A 15,980-nucleotide genomic window follows, 5' to 3' on the forward strand; every position below is an offset into this window, starting at 1 on the left:
TTTGGAGGCCTGCGTAAAGGATGTTCACCCAGTCAAGTGCGTAAACTGTGGCGGAAACCATACAGCAAGCTATAAAGGCTGCGTCGTCTATCAGAAAGTTGCATATCGTCGAAAAGGTAACACATCCCATCGTAGCACTGTTCCCCAACAGTCAACTAATTCGTATGTTCGGTCAAATTTTGTGGCCCAAAATTCTCCTGCAACTGCTCAAGCATTCGCAGAGTTTTTCCCAGTCAATGTTGCACAACCATGAGTCAAATCGGCCTCAACATTGGTGTGTGGAACGCTGACGGACTTGCCAACAAAGCCCTTGAGCTTGAGCTCTTTGTAAAATGTCATAATATTGATATTATGTTGGTAAGCGAAACACACTTCTGCTCGAGGTCGTACTACAAGTTGCACGGATACGATATACATCAAGCAACCCATCCGGCTGATCGAAAACGCGGTGGCTCTGCAATTTTAATAAAATCCTGTCTTCAATGTTACCAGTTTTATAGTCTACAAAGCCCAAATGTTCAATGTGTCGCCGTCAAAGTTAAAACAGACCTTGGTGAAACATTGCGTCTATCTATTGTCCACCAAACTTTCAATGTACTGCTGACGACTTTGAAGAACTCTTCGACGATCTGGGAAACAATTTCATAATCGCAGGAGCCTGGAATGCACACCACCGTCTCTGGGGATCCCGTAACTCAAGCACCCGCGGAAGAGCGGGTACAGTCAAAGAACGCCAACCGCCATTGACTTTGCTGTCTACAGAGGGATTCGGCCCGAGAGTCTCTCCATCTCAGAAACTCTTGAACTAAGCTCTGATCACATCCCATTGATAGTGAAACTAAGAGTCGCTGCGCAAAAAACTTCCTGAAGGCCTTGCATCCTTCCTCGGAATGCGAGCCTCCCACGCTTTCAAGAAGCAGTCAACCGGCTTGTGAACCTAAGTATGGTGTTACGCTCTCCTGACGCCATCAACGACGCCGTCGAGCTATTTGTCCGGAACATCCATATCGCTGCCGAGTCCTCAACCTCAAGTTCAAACCCCTCCAGTCCACCTCAGGCTCCTTTAAAACCTGAGATTATGGACCTGGTAAGGCTGAAACGCTCCCTGCGTCGCAGATTTATGAGATCTCAAGATCCTGTCGACAAAAGTGCATATCGACGAGCGGAGGATGATCTTAAAAAGCTTCTTTATGAAACCAAACGGAAATATTTTGATGAGATGCTCCTGAATGCTGACCCCACCAGACCTTACGGCTTTAACCTCTGGAAATGCACACGGAATATGAAACGACAGCCCCTACGAAAGATCCCCATAAAGAAATCTGCTGACACATGGTGCAGGTCCGACTCGGAAATTTCTTTAGCATTTGCAGACGAACTTGAAAAACGCTTCCAGCCATTTGAACTCGCGAGCCGCGAGGATGTTGAAGAAACTCTTGCCTTCCTTGATGCCCCTTCCCCGAATGCCTTACCGATCCAACACGTAAGCCCAGAAGAAGTTTGTCTCCATATCTAAAAGCTACATCCTAGAAAAGCGCCGGGCTTTGATGGCATAGATAGCAGAATTGCCAAGGCTTTGCCTTAAAAGGGAATCCTGTTCCTTGTTCTCCTGTTCAACTCAATACTACGTATCCACCACTTTCGCTCTCAATGGAAGTGTGCTGTGATAACGATGATACCAAAACCAGGAAAACCGGAGAACCTTGTCCAGTCTTACCGACCGATAAGCTTGCTACCCACATTCTCTAAAATATTCGAAAGAATATTTCTTAGCAGAATCATGGGAGTAAGAAGCGTGCAGGATGCCATTCCCGACCACCAGTTTGGTTTTAGGCATTATCATGGAACCCCAGAGCAAGCACATCGAGTTGTCCAGCATATCTTAGATGCTTTTGAAAACAAGCAATACAGCTCTGCAATTTTCCTCGATGTTAAGGAAGCTTTCGACCGCGAGTGGCACGATGGCTTACTTTATAAGTTGAAGTCCCTACTCCCGACTAGCCATTTCCTCCTACTAAAATCATAACTGCTGGACCGAAGTTTCATGGTTGAGGTGAGAGGGGAAAGGTCAAGAATCAGAATGGTTCGAGCTGGCGTTCCTCAGGGAAGCGTTCTGGGCCCCGTTTTGTACACTCTGTTCACTTCAGATCTGCCGTGTCCTAACAAGCAGGGCACGATTCTGGCTACATACGCTGACGACACTGCCTTTATTGAGAACGCCTCTTGCCCAATCGAAGCCTCAAGGATTACCCAGGAATTCCTCGACTCTTACGGGAAGTGGACAAATAGGTGGAACATATCCATAAATGGAAGAAAGTCGCAACACTGCAATTTCACCTTGAGAGCAAAGATCCTTCCCAGAGTAGAGCTTCTCGACATCACCATCCCACAATCACCCCATGCGCAATATTTGGGTTTGATCCTGGACAAGCGGCTCACCTGGAAGCAGCACACTACCAAAACAGCAGCTACATGCAGAGCTAAGCTGAGAAAACTCAACTGGTTGCTTAAGTCAACGAGCAAGCTCAGCCTTGGCAATAAAGTTTTGCTGTTCAAAGCAATTGTGGTGCCCTCGATGACATATTGCATCCAACTATGGGGCATGGCCTCCGACTCCAACGTAATGAAAGTCCAAAGGGTCCAAAACCGTGCGCTGCGAATGATTGCAGACGCGCCGTGGTACGTCAGGAATGACGCCTTAACAACTGACCTTCATGTTCCCTCAGTCAGGGAGCAGATAAACCGGCACTCTAGTCGGTACAATGATCGCCTCACTGCACACATAAGCCACCTAGCAGCCTCCTTAGACCACCCAAGGACTAGAAGAAGACTGAAGCGAAGGCACCCCGGTGATCTCTGGACAAGAGGACGTCAGATCTCTCGAGTCCTAAGTCAATAAAATTGTTTTTGTTCAATCATTGTAAATATTGTTAATACTTTTCTGTTATGTTTCCATGTTAACTATTTTTGTTCGTACACAACGTTTTATAGCCATTAGGTTGGCTGATCAACGTTAAATAAATGAATTTGTTATACTAAAAAAATGTTAACGACAAGGAAATCTGGTTTCTGAGTTTTGCACACGGTCTTTTGAGTGGCAATACTCAGTCGAGTGAAACGAATCCGATTGCACGTCAATCTCTGGAAGGATCTCTACAGACATGAAAAAAACGCGATAACGCGTCAGGTACGACGTTTTGAGTTCCCTTGCGGTGCTCGATTTCAAAAACAAATCCTTACAAATTTATTGATGAACGGGCTAGTCTCCTGCTGAGGTCTGTTTGATTCATTAGTTCTCATAATGCTAAATGATCGGTAACGACTTTGGACTTATGACCTTCGACATGCATACGAATTTTCCTGATGGCTACAGGTTGGCAAGGCACTTCAACTCTATTACGGTATAGATGCATTGAGCATCACTACACTTTCGCGAAATGTACGCAATGGGACGCTCATTGCCTAATTCATCATCAAATGGCATCCTCCAAGTCGATTTTTTAAATGCAGGGAACTGGTGGAAGACGGCTTATCAATCTTTCTAAATTCGGTATCGGATAAGAATATTTTATCGAAACATCATTTACTTTTCTAGAATCTAGACAAAATCTAACCTTTCTGGCTTGACTATCAACACGATGTGCGATGACCATGATGGCGAAGGTGTCCTTCCATCACTCCTGTCGATTTTGCCGCAGTGAAGTTTTTCACTCGCCAGTGACAAGGGGTAATGCCTCTGCTTCATTGGCTTGGCATTGCTGGTATCGATGGAATGTTCGATTAAAGTTGTTATGCCCACACCATCTCCTTCAAATGAAGGAAAGAAATCTATTACGCTTTTTAATCTACATTTCTCCGCAGAAGATAATTCAAGATTGGGTGACTCTTTCTCCACAATCAACTCATTTGTGGTAAGTCCTAAAAAGATTTAAATTTCGAACTTTACCCAGAAATCGATTCCGCAAATATCGTTTAGGGAACATCCTACTACGCTCTTATTTGGCCCACTATCTAGTAAAGCTAAATACGGTTGGTCGAAAAAAACATCATTCGCATTATTATACATATAACTATGATACCTACATTTTGATCTTCAAACGTAGCGTACCCTTATTGCTGAGCGGCTTATTGCATCATTTTCAACATCGGAATCAAATATTTTTCTCCTAGTCTCTTTTATTCTTCTTTTTGGAAATACCCGGTACTTGAATTGATCTTTCACGGAACGTTGTGCAATCAAGGATTTTGGAATTTTCGACATCCGTGTCTGTTTTCGCTCATCCGGACTGTCGGTCATTTGGACTGACACGGGTGTCCGTTTTTGAGTATCGCGATTTTGGGGAACACTTTCGACAAAAAGTGCACCACACCCTAAGCCAAATACTCGGAGAGATTAAAAGCACATTGTTTAAGCTCAATTTCAAAAGACAATGCCCAAGAATTGCTTGTGGAAGTTATAGCTCGCAATTAAAAAGGCCACACAGTTATTATGTATTAGTTTGTATATTTCTGTAATTCCTGGTTGCCTTCAGATTATCGACTACCTTCGCGATTTAATTTCTCGTCTGTCCAATGCTTCCGCAACGTTAGCTAAAACGACGATTGCCTCTCGAATAGCCAATTGCCTGATGTGTATTAGAATTTAACATGACAATTGAAGATTTAATATAAATGAACTACTCTTCTCCTCAAACATCCTCCTTTGAAAGGATGGACTTTCAATTTCAACAGGAAGCGGTGCTATTTTATGGATTGGCCTGCGGAATACTGGTCTTCAGGTCAACGACTCGAACTCTTCCATCCTGACCAGGAATGACTGCTGTTACTCAGGGTTACAAGGCTCAGCCCGACTTGAATGTTCGGTTGGAGGGTCGCCCGTACTTGAGGAGTATGCAAGTAATCGCGCTTCCAAAGTTTCCAAAACTGCTGTTTCAGAAAATTGACCCGTTCCAAATAACGTACATTTATATGATCCTCGATAATATGCTCCAGAGCCACTACCAGGAAGTTCCGATCAATAAGTGGGCTGGGGTCAATGCTTCTCCGCCATTCGGGTCATCTGACCTCGGTGCGATGGGCCTCGAATTCAATATCGCCTCCACTTCCGTAAATATAGTTGTGAGCTCTTCAAAAGTAAGGTTTGCTTCGGCTATATTCTTCGATAATAATGTTTTGGCTGATTTCACAGAAGCCTACCACAGACCTCCAAAATGTGGGGCTCGAGGCGGTATAAAACAAAATTAGAATCCCTTTCTTGCACTCTAGCTCGAGATAATATGGAGTGAGTCTTGGTGCAGTGTTTTCCTTTTGAGTTCCTCCATTTTTGCAGCAGCTCCCGCAAAGTTAATATCGTTGTCGCAGTAGACACGCTGGCGAACCCCGCGCCGTGCAATAAACCTTTGGATACATGCAGGAAATGTATTGGTAGCTAAATCAGATACTGCTTCTAAGTGCAATGCCTTCGATGCGAAACTCAGAAGCATAACTCTTGTATGGTGATTTTCCTCGCAGTCTGTATGAGGTCATAAACGGGCCACAAAAATCGACATCCGTTACAAGGAATGGCGATCAGCAGGAATATTTCCCATTATTTGCAGCATCAGCCGTGGCTTACAGCGAAAGCATAGAGTGCATTCGTGAACAACATTCCTCGCTTATTCCCTGCATTAACGATCCACAACTTCTGTCGTACTAGCGATATTACCCTTAGGTCATGCGTGAGGATTGAAGCGGTGGAGGAATTCCATTTATAGTCGAATAAAACGGTGATTTTTCGGAAGAGTTGCCGGAAATTTCGCGTCAAAGGGTTCCCCCTGCATTTTCCAATCCTCCGCCCACTCTTATAACGTTCAAGGTAACTCTTTCAAACTTCATTTCATGCATAAAAGCTTATAGCTTCTAAAAACTAGATTTTAAAACCGTTTTTTAACCTAACAAAGCAAAATTTCATCGCTATATCGTCAGATGCCGAAATATGGACCACATCGTCTACCTCTACCTTATGATTGGGTACTAAACCTTTGAGCACTCGATACACGTAGGAGATGATGCGCAGAGAACGAATTTTTGATGGCGATCCCTTAATGACTTCCTTAATTATTGTATTTTGTTCCTTGTTATGGCAAATGACCATTGCTGCCTTCCTCACTTCTGTCAGCCGAGGGTACGTGTCTCCATTCGACGTCGCTGGAATATTTTTGCAGCTCCGATAAATGATTTGCAAGAAAACAATTCAATTGTGATGCATGCATCCCCATCCATTGCAAAACCACTTTGGAATCGCTCAAAAAGTAAATACCATTAATAAATGGTGTTAATTTATGTTGAAATTTTCGAAATGTTATATTAAACAACACCGCTGCATATAGTTCCAGCCTTGGTAAAGTTTGCACCTTTGTTGGTGACCCTCTGGCCTTTGCGATCAAGTGAATCAAACTCCTTAGCTATCGTTGAAAGTATTGATCGTCTTGCGGCTCTTAAATGAGGTAAGAATTCAAAGCGAAAAATGAATTTATCGGGTTTAGGTTTCCAAGCTAAGTCCAACGTTTTAGTTTTTCCTTGCTCGTCAAAATGCATCGGTATCTCAGTCTCTAACTCATCAACCAATTTTAAAAAGTTGCTTTTAAATTTTGTCATTTTAAGACCGGCCATCGCTAGTAAAGCAATAATCTGCGTCTTCTTTATTTCAAGTTCCTCCATATTGTCGGCTCCGGTTAGCAAGTCATCAACGTACAGATCGGAACATATCGTGTCTGCACCGATTGGGAAGTGTGTTTGAAATAGATCGGACATATAGTGTAGGCTGCGAATACCCAAAAACGGAGCAGAGGATAAGCCGTATGTCACGGTATTTAAGGCATAGGTCTGTGGTCCCACAAGAAGAATATCATTTAACAATGTGCCTGAAGTAGTTTTATCAGATGCGTTAAAGACGACACGCAGCTTAGTTGTGAGGCTCTGTGACTTTATAACACAGTGATGTGGAATATAACAAGGAAGAACACTATAGTCGAGTACCTCGACTATCAGATATCCGTTACTTAGCTAATGGGACCAAAGGGAAATGAGGATATGCAAGCAGCAAAGCGAGATTGAAATGCGCCACCTATCCGTGATCTCAATATGTGGTTATGTTGACGGTAGACAGATTTAAGCGTTAAGCGCGTTAGAGTGGGCGTGGCAACCTTTTTTTGGATCAATCGATAGGTATTGACGAGACCAATACATACGGTAGACAGATTTAAGCGTTAAGCGCGTTAGAGTGGGCGTGGCAACCTTTTTTTGGATCAATCGATAGGTATTGACGAGACCAATACATAGCATGAAAATTGTGGGCGCCGCACTCTTGGGCGGTTTGTGGGCGATAGAGTGGGAATGGCATATTTGCGTAACAAACTTGCGCTGCGTACAAGGCTATGAAATCTAAATCTGAGCTCCCATTTCTCTATATTTTATAGTTTCCGAGATATCCGCGTTCATATTTACGATTTTTTGAAGATTGTGCGCGGTTTGTGGGCGTTAAAGTGGGCGTGGCACATTTCTGAAACAAACATGCGCTGCGCAGCAATCTCAGGAATCGGCGTGCTTAATCCCAGTATTGTAGCTCTTATAGCTTCCGAGCTATCAGCGTTCATACGGACAGACGGACATGGCTAGATCGACTTGGCTAGTGATCCTGATCAAGAATATATACACTTTATGGGGTCGGAAACGCTTCCTTCTTCCTGTTACATACTTTCCGAAGAATCTAGTATACCCTTTTACTCTACGAGTAACGAGTATAAAAATGTGGAATGCTTCTATCCACGTTCCCAATAGGCAACATATACTCGTTCATAAATTCTTCGTATTCCTTTCTCAGCAAAGGGCCTCGTTCAAAGCGTTTTTTAAGCTTATAAAATCGGGCTTGAGCAATTTCGTACGATTGTCCAAGACTAGCGGTAGAACCTTTGAATGGAACTCGGACCTGTATTCGACCCTTGAGACTGGCACAGACATTTTTTACAGAATGCTCTTCACACAGGGATTCTTTTACAGTTAATGTGGGTGGAGAAACTTTATATTCTTCGATTCTCGAAAATCGCTGCACCAAGTTTTCGAGGGAAGGCCGCTTGAACCAAATTGCATTGGTAATCGTGAACCTCCTCAGCGGAGCTGGAATTGCCACGAATGATCCGGCCGAATTCCGTTTTGATCAAGCTGGGCATGCGATACCCAATTGAGCACTTGCCGACTCGGATAGTATTAAGGAAGCCTTTGGTATTAAGGAGAATGTCTCTTTTTTTTTCAACTCATGAAAATGAGGTTCAGCAAGAACTACTCCTTTGGGAAGTTTCCATAGAGCAATGTCTATGAATTCTTGAGAGTGAGTAGTACATATTGTATTTATCACCGCAAGGTTTGACGACCATTCGAAGTTAGATATGCGTGCTTTATTCGTACCGAAAACATTGAAATGAATGTGCCGGTTCACGTCTGCAACACAGCTAATAGCCTGTGCTCCGTGAGATCTATCTAACTGCAGGCGTTTTGCAGTTTCTTCGGATATTAAATTTAGTTCGGAACCGGAATCCAACAAGGCGCAAACTGGATGGTAGTCGCCGCATTTGCTTTTGATAAACACAATAGCGGTTGATAATATGCCTCTTTTTGCTGCACGAGTCAACATAATTCGTGCCTGCTCTGGCTCTTCTCCTGATTGTGTACTAGGGCTTAGGTCTGTGCTTTCATTTTAACAGTCGCTGGTCGATACCATGGCCCGTTGAGACTGACTAAAATTATGCAGAAGTGAATGATGTGTTCCATGAAAATGGTAGAGAAACTGCGAGTGGTATGAAATTGCAACCTTTGCACTTCTCTTTGTATGCGCACAGTTATCCATCCATATGCAAGAAATGTTCGAATATAATTTGAGTATGTACTCACTGTAACGAACTAATTTTTGTGTTCTGCTCGCTACGAGATTCGTGCGGCTAGCTCAAACCGGCGGTACCATGATGCTACGCCCAGGTACTGTCGGAGCTCTCTTACTGTCGATGGTGGTTCTAGTTTGGCGATGGCCGCTACCTTTTCCGAATCCGTGCCTATTTCTTCGCTAGTCACTCGATGACCAAGATACAACAGCTCTTTCTTGAAAAATTGGCACTTCTCCGGGCTTAACATCAGATTTGCCGCCTTTAGCCGTCGGAACACTTTCTTCAGTTTAGCCTTATGTTCTTCCAGCGAGCGCCCGATCACTATGATGTCATCCTGGTAAGCAAATGCGTGCGGCGACATTTCGGGACCGATCAATCGGCCCAGCACCCGTTGAAAGGTCGCAGACGCCGAATGAAGTCCGATTGGCATTACTCTCCACTGGAATAAGCTTTTCCCCGGCACTGTAAACGCCGTGTACTGCCTGCTGTCTGCTTTCAGTGGGATTTGCCAGTACCCATTCTTTAGGTACAAGCTGCTGATGTACCGTGCTTCTCTCAGTTGGTCGAGAATATAATTTATTCGGGTCATCGGGTATGCATCCTTTATCGACTTAGTGTTGATTTGTCTAAAGCTGCATCTGTTGCTGTTGTGGCGGTGTCCATTGACCTCCGCGTGGTGCTCCTGTTGCCTGCTGCCGTGGGACTCGGTTAGGTGGCGACCATTGGTCGTTTCCCCGTGTCTCCTGGATTCCTGTCTCTTCGCATATTCTGCATGATACATGCATTCGTGGTGCCGACTTGGTCTTCGAGAATTTGTTTTCTTGCGCGAACGCTTCCCGTTCCTTTTCGAGTTCTTCGTACTCATCTGCTAATATCATCAGCGTGTCCAGGTCCGACACTTTGTTCGCCTTTAGGAAGATCCTTAGACTTGGGGTGCAGCTTTCCTTGATGATCCTTAGGGTCTCTTTCGTAGAATAATTAAGTGGCCTCACCATTGTCTTCATGTCGATCATGTAGTCTCGCTGAAACCCTGCTTCCGTTGCCTGACCTGATCCGCCAGCCTGGTGAAGAAGTCTCTCGGTAGAAAGTATGTGTGGGAGCTATCTATGAATTCCGCCCAGGTTTTCCATTGTTTGTTGTTGGCAATAAACCACTTCAGAGCCCTTCCCTTAAGCAATTGAGGCATCGCTCGGGGAATCATGTCTAACTCCAAGCCGTATGTGTTGGCGGACCATTCCATCTGCTCCAGGAACTCGAACGGTTTTCCGCCCCGCCAAACCTGAACGACCATTCGCGGACCTGTTTAGCGATCCTTGCATAGTTTGACTGACTGGGTCTCGAGATCAGCGCTGTTATTTTCCTGTCTTGGCTTTATTCTCTCCTGTTTGCCTCCCTTTTGTAGGTTGCCAACGCTCAGGCTTGCCACTAAGTTCGGCGGCGGCGTTCGTTAACGTAATGCTCGGGCCGGCTTTGTCGTGGTATGTAGCTTCCAACTCGGCCCAGATTTCAACGAGTTGTGGGTCATTATCCGTCTAATGCCTTTCTCATGTCCTCTAATCTGCCGTCCAGGGTGACATTAAGCCTCTGTGCGACATTGGCGAAGTCCTCCTTTTTAAGTCGGTAGATCCACTTCTTTCCCATTCTGTTTAAGTTGCTTTCACTGCTGGGACAATCACGTTGGGCGCCAGATGTAACGAACTGATTTTTGTGGTCTGCTCGCTACGAGATTCGTGCGGCTAGCTCAGTAGATTGTGTGTTCGTCCCACCAAATTTATATTAATGTGACCGCCCAGTAGCTCAGTGGGAAAGCATAGAATTCACGGGTTCGTATTGGGTTTTATTGCGGGTATATTATTACAAGTGTCTTAGTGGCTTGGTTGGCCTTGACTCGTTGCTTGTGACCCTCGGTGCTTCCGACGGCCCTGATTGACTCGACGACCTCTCGCCTTGATGACTCGGTGCTCCAGTCCTGTAGCTCCCTGAAGATCCTCGCAGCTCCCTGAAGATGCTCGCTCGCTGCTCGCCCCTGACGCGTTGACTTGGTGACTGCTGGTAACGACTCGGACTCGCGAGGGGGATCAGCCGTACGGGCTTAGGGAAGAACAGAGGCTGCGCTCTCCAGGATCACTCCTTTGGACACACCGCCGCCTGTCCCTTGCTCTGTCGCGGATGGTCCCACTGGGGTTTCTGCTCATCCCGCGCGGACAGTCAAGGCGGAACGCTAGGAAGCTGCCTCGCGCTTTACTTTGCTTCTACGCCTAGTGTAAACGAACGCTCCACCCAAGCCTCACCCTTCTGCGTGTGGTCCGGGACTTTCCGCGTGGCTCGCTCTGTGTTGCGTGGCTGTCGTGATGTGGTGGCTGGCTTGCTGCTGATAATGTCTTGCGCGCTGCTCCTGGCGGTGCTGCTTGCACGGCTGGACGTCGCGTGGCTCTTCGTACTCGGGGTTTTGGGAGAACGCCGATCCGGGACTTTTCGGGTTGAAACCGTAGGCTCTCCTGGAAAACTCCACTCGAGATCATACCGATTGACCGCTCTCCCTTCTGGCTTGTTATACTTGGACCGACCGCCTTGACCTAGCCGTGTGATGCCCTCTGGACCTCAGCTACCTGCGTCTCAATTCGGAGATTCCTGGTATCCCAATCCCGAACGTCTCGACGTAGCAATCTTGCTCCTCGTAGGGTCCCACGGCGCTGCTTCTCCGGCGACTCGACTTGCTGTTGCTCCCTTGTAGATTATCTGGCTGCTTGATTGTTCACTTTGGTATCTTATTGATCTTGAAGGGTTGACTCCTTGTGATCGAATGATCCAGCTGCCAGCGCTCTGCGGCTTTATATAGGGCCTCCGGGAACCCTTATTTCCCTTTTGCGCACGGCCCGCAAAATCTCTCCACTCCGGGTCCAAAGTCCGTGACTCCTGGTAGACCGACTTGTCCTTCACGTATCGCTTCCAACCGATGTTCTGCCGAACGAAGAGGCGGGTTGAACGTTGAATTCCAGTGTCGATGGTATTCGCAAAAGAGATTTTAAATGTTCTGCTCCACCTTCTGCAGCAACAATTAGTAAAAATCCTGCTAACGAATATTATACAATAAACGCCGAAGAAGATTTTGTAACTGGACAATAACTTAGGTTGGACCGAAAATGTTTGAGCTCAATCTCCAGAGATAATTCCCAAGAATTGTTTGTGGAAGCTATAGCCCGCAATTACAAAGACCAAGCGGTTATTATATATTAGCTTGTTAATTTCTCTAATTCCTGGTAACCTTTAGATTATCGACTACGTCCGTGTTACAATTTCTCGTCTGTCCAATGCTTTCGCGACGTTAGCTAAGACGACGATTGCCTCTCCCATAGCAGATTGCCTGATATGTTTTAGAATTAAACATAGTATAAATGAAAGCTAACATGACAATTGAAGATTTAATATAATCGAAATTCACACATCTCGAATGTCTTGGACGTTGATGCACTATGGTCAGTACAAACAAGTGGCTCTTACGACACCAAGTAATGCTTGTTACGCGCGAAGCCCTAAACCGATTTGGGCAATTACCAAAATCTCGGACATGGAAAAATACAGTTTAAAATACATGCTCACATAGAATGGTTAGCCACATATAAATTTACAAATTATTGGAAGATAGAAAATACATAAGCTTATCGTAATTAGTTGCATTAGGGCTACCAAACAGAAAGACGTGACACAGTGCATTATAATCGTCACAAAGAACACGAAAAGGATCATGAAGATAAATTATTGGATCTACATATTGGCAGGGACAATGGACGAGAACAACGAACTGTTCTACAGGGTAAATTCCAGTTGAGGGAACTAAGAAGGAAAGGAGAGTCGACATCACCATTAATTAGCTTATGCATGATGGTACAGGGTTGGTAAGTCCAGCAGGCGCAACCTCGCATCCTGTGTCCCAGTTTAATCCTCTCAAAGCAAATAAGAGAAGTTGTTTTTGAACGGACTCTAGCATATTTTGGTAACAGCTAATTTGAGAAGTCGATATACACGAGCAATATTCCATAGACGGACGAACAAGAGATACGTTCAAAAGCTTTGTTGCAGGCGCAACCTCGCATCCTGTGTCCCAGTTTAATCCTCTCAAAGCAAATAAGAGGAATTGTTTTTGAGCGGACTCTAGCATATTTTGGTAACAGCTAATTGGAGAAGTCGATATACACGAGCAATATTCCATAGACGGACGAACAAGAGATACATTCAAAAGCTTTGTTGTGTATGGATCATCAAGCTCCCTTGACCAACGCTTCATAAACGAAAGGAGATTTTTGGCTTTGTTAGCTACAGTAGATATATGGTCTTTAAAAATAAGTTTATGATCAAAAAAACGCCAAGATCGTGAATTGAAAAAAAAGGATCAAGGGCGTTATTTCCGATAAAATAAGAATAAAGAGATGGATTACAACGATAAAAGGTCATAAAGTTATATTTTGAATAGTTACAATATAACATGTTAATAATGCACCACGTATACAAACAATCAAGATCTAATTGAAGGTCATTATATGAATTAGGTAAACATTTGGAAATTGAATTATTAAACAAGGAAGAACGCTATAGTCGAGTACCTCGACTATCAAATACCCGTTAATCAGCTAAAGGGACCAAAGGGAAATGGAGATATGCAAGCAGCAAAGCGAGATTGAAATGCTTCGCCTACCCGTGATCTCAATATATGCTTATGTGGGCGGTAGACAGATTTAAGCGTTATGCGCGTTAGAGTGAACGTGGCAAACTTTTTTTGGATCAATCGATAGGTAATGACGAGACCAACACATTTCAGTTAAAATTTAGTATCTGGCATGAACATTGTGGGTACCACAGGTTTGGTCGATTTGTGGGCGTTAGAGTGGCCCTGGCATATTCACGTGACAAACTTGCGCTGCGTACAAGGCTACGGAATCTAAATCTGAGATCCCATTTCTCTATCTCTGATAGTTTCCGAGGTATCCGCGTTCATATTTACGATTTTTTTAAGTTTTTGGGCGGTTTGTGGGCGTTAAAGTGGGCGTGGCAAACTTTTTATGGGTCAATCGATAGGTATTGATAAGAACAATACATTTCAGTTACAATATTTATTCTAGCATCAAAACTATAGGAGCCGCAGTTTTGAGCGGTTTGTGGGCGTTAGAGTGGGCTTGGCACATTGCTGAAACAAACTTGCGCTGCACAGGAATCTCAGGAATCTGCATGCCTAATCCCAGTATTGTAGCTCTTATAGTTTCCGAGATCTCAACGTTCATACGGACAGACCGACAGACGGACATGGCTAGATCGACTCGGCTAGGGATCCTGATCAAGAATATATATACTTTATGGGGTCGAAAACGCTGCTTCTGCATTTTAAATACTTTCCGACGAATCTAGTATACCCTTTTAGTCTACGAGTAAAAGTAGGTTGGGAGGAAAGCCTAAAAGAGACCATTTATAAATACGAAGCCTCTGGTTCACTGAATGTGAAGGCCGCTTCCCCGCTTCCTCCGCTTTGTCCTGGAGAACAGTACGCTCTGGTCGGGTTATGACCTGAGTGCACAGCTGCTTCAGGCTCTCTGTCAGCTCCGAGTCGGTTGACACGTAGCCAGTGAGGGTGGCCTCCTCATTCTGCAATTCGTCGTCGCTCCGGGGTTCGTATGACGCACAGGCGGCCAGGTTGTCTGCCGCTAGCTTATCTGTGTCGTAGATGCGTAGTTGCACCTTATCGAAACCGAAGTTCACCCGGTATTGTTGGGCTGCGAGGGGTTCCAAGCAGGCCTGGTTCAAGAGAATTACCATGTTCATGGTGACGCGCTCGGTTTTCTCCACCTTGACCACCTTCCAACCGTATGTTGGAAGCTTCGGGTTGAACCTGGTCAGCAGGCTGAGTATAGCCTCTGGTTTCGAGGGTTCCGACGGCCTCCACACCCTCGCTCTCGGTCGAGACGGGATGTCAGCGGCCTCGCAAACTGCGAGACGAAAAGAGTGAGTTACTCTATGCCTATCGCCTTCAATCAAACCTATTTATTTGCAACAAAGGTAATGACCCAACTTGTATCACTAGAAGTAGGAGGGAAGTCTTAGACTTTACACTATTATCTGATCACCTGACTAACCAGCTCGTATAGTGGAAAGTGGGGGTCGATATCCTATGCTCAGACCATCGTTTCATAGAATTTACAATAACTCTAGACTGTCCTCCCGCTGAGAACATAACAAGTATATTAATTATTAATTAGAGCCATTTAAATCCAGTAAATTGTCAGAGCATCATGTTTAAAAATTATTGTTAGTTGGACTGGCAAGAAGTATCCTTGTATTGCAGGCATAATTTAACATCATCTGCGTACATTAGTACTCGAGAATGAGTTATTACTGAGTGACCCTTGTGGGACACCGAAATTTACTCGTTGTGTTCTGCAATTCAGATATGTTAAGATCCATCCTAAAAGATCAACAGGGAACCCTAATAAATCGAGTTTTCTAACCAGAAGAACGTGATTTACAGAGTCAAATGCTTTACTAAAGTCTCTGTATATGACGTCTCTTTGAAGATGTTTTTTAGGTCCCTTTATCACAAATGATGTAAGTTCCAAAAGGTTAGTGGTTGTTGAACCACGTTTCATAAACCCGCGTAGACACGAATAGAACTGACCTACAGAGGTGCTGCAAATGGGAAGTAATAATATTTTCAATTTTAGGATCGCTGACATTTTAGAGAAACCAAAAAAATTGCTTGCTTTCATTTTGCTACCCTTCTTGTGGAGAGGAATAACAAACAATTCCTTCCACATATGGGAAAATTATAAAGATTCTTAAGATAAGGTAAACAATTTGAGAGGGTCTTGCATAAACTCGCACCCAGGAATTCCATCGGGACCAGGCGAATAGACGGGCTTAACACGATGAAGTTCAACAAGCAGAGAGTTTTCATTTAAGGTGGGACAGATTATTAAATTCGAATTGAATACACTGTAAAAAGAAGGCTGTAAAGAATGAGATAAAGTAGAGTATGTCGTTAGAAAAAACTGGGCAAAAAGATCGGCTATCGCCTGATCA

Source organism: Drosophila suzukii, chromosome 3, assembly GCF_043229965.1.
Source record: "Drosophila suzukii chromosome 3, CBGP_Dsuzu_IsoJpt1.0, whole genome shotgun sequence".
Lineage (NCBI taxonomy): Eukaryota > Metazoa > Arthropoda > Insecta > Diptera > Drosophilidae > Drosophila > Drosophila suzukii.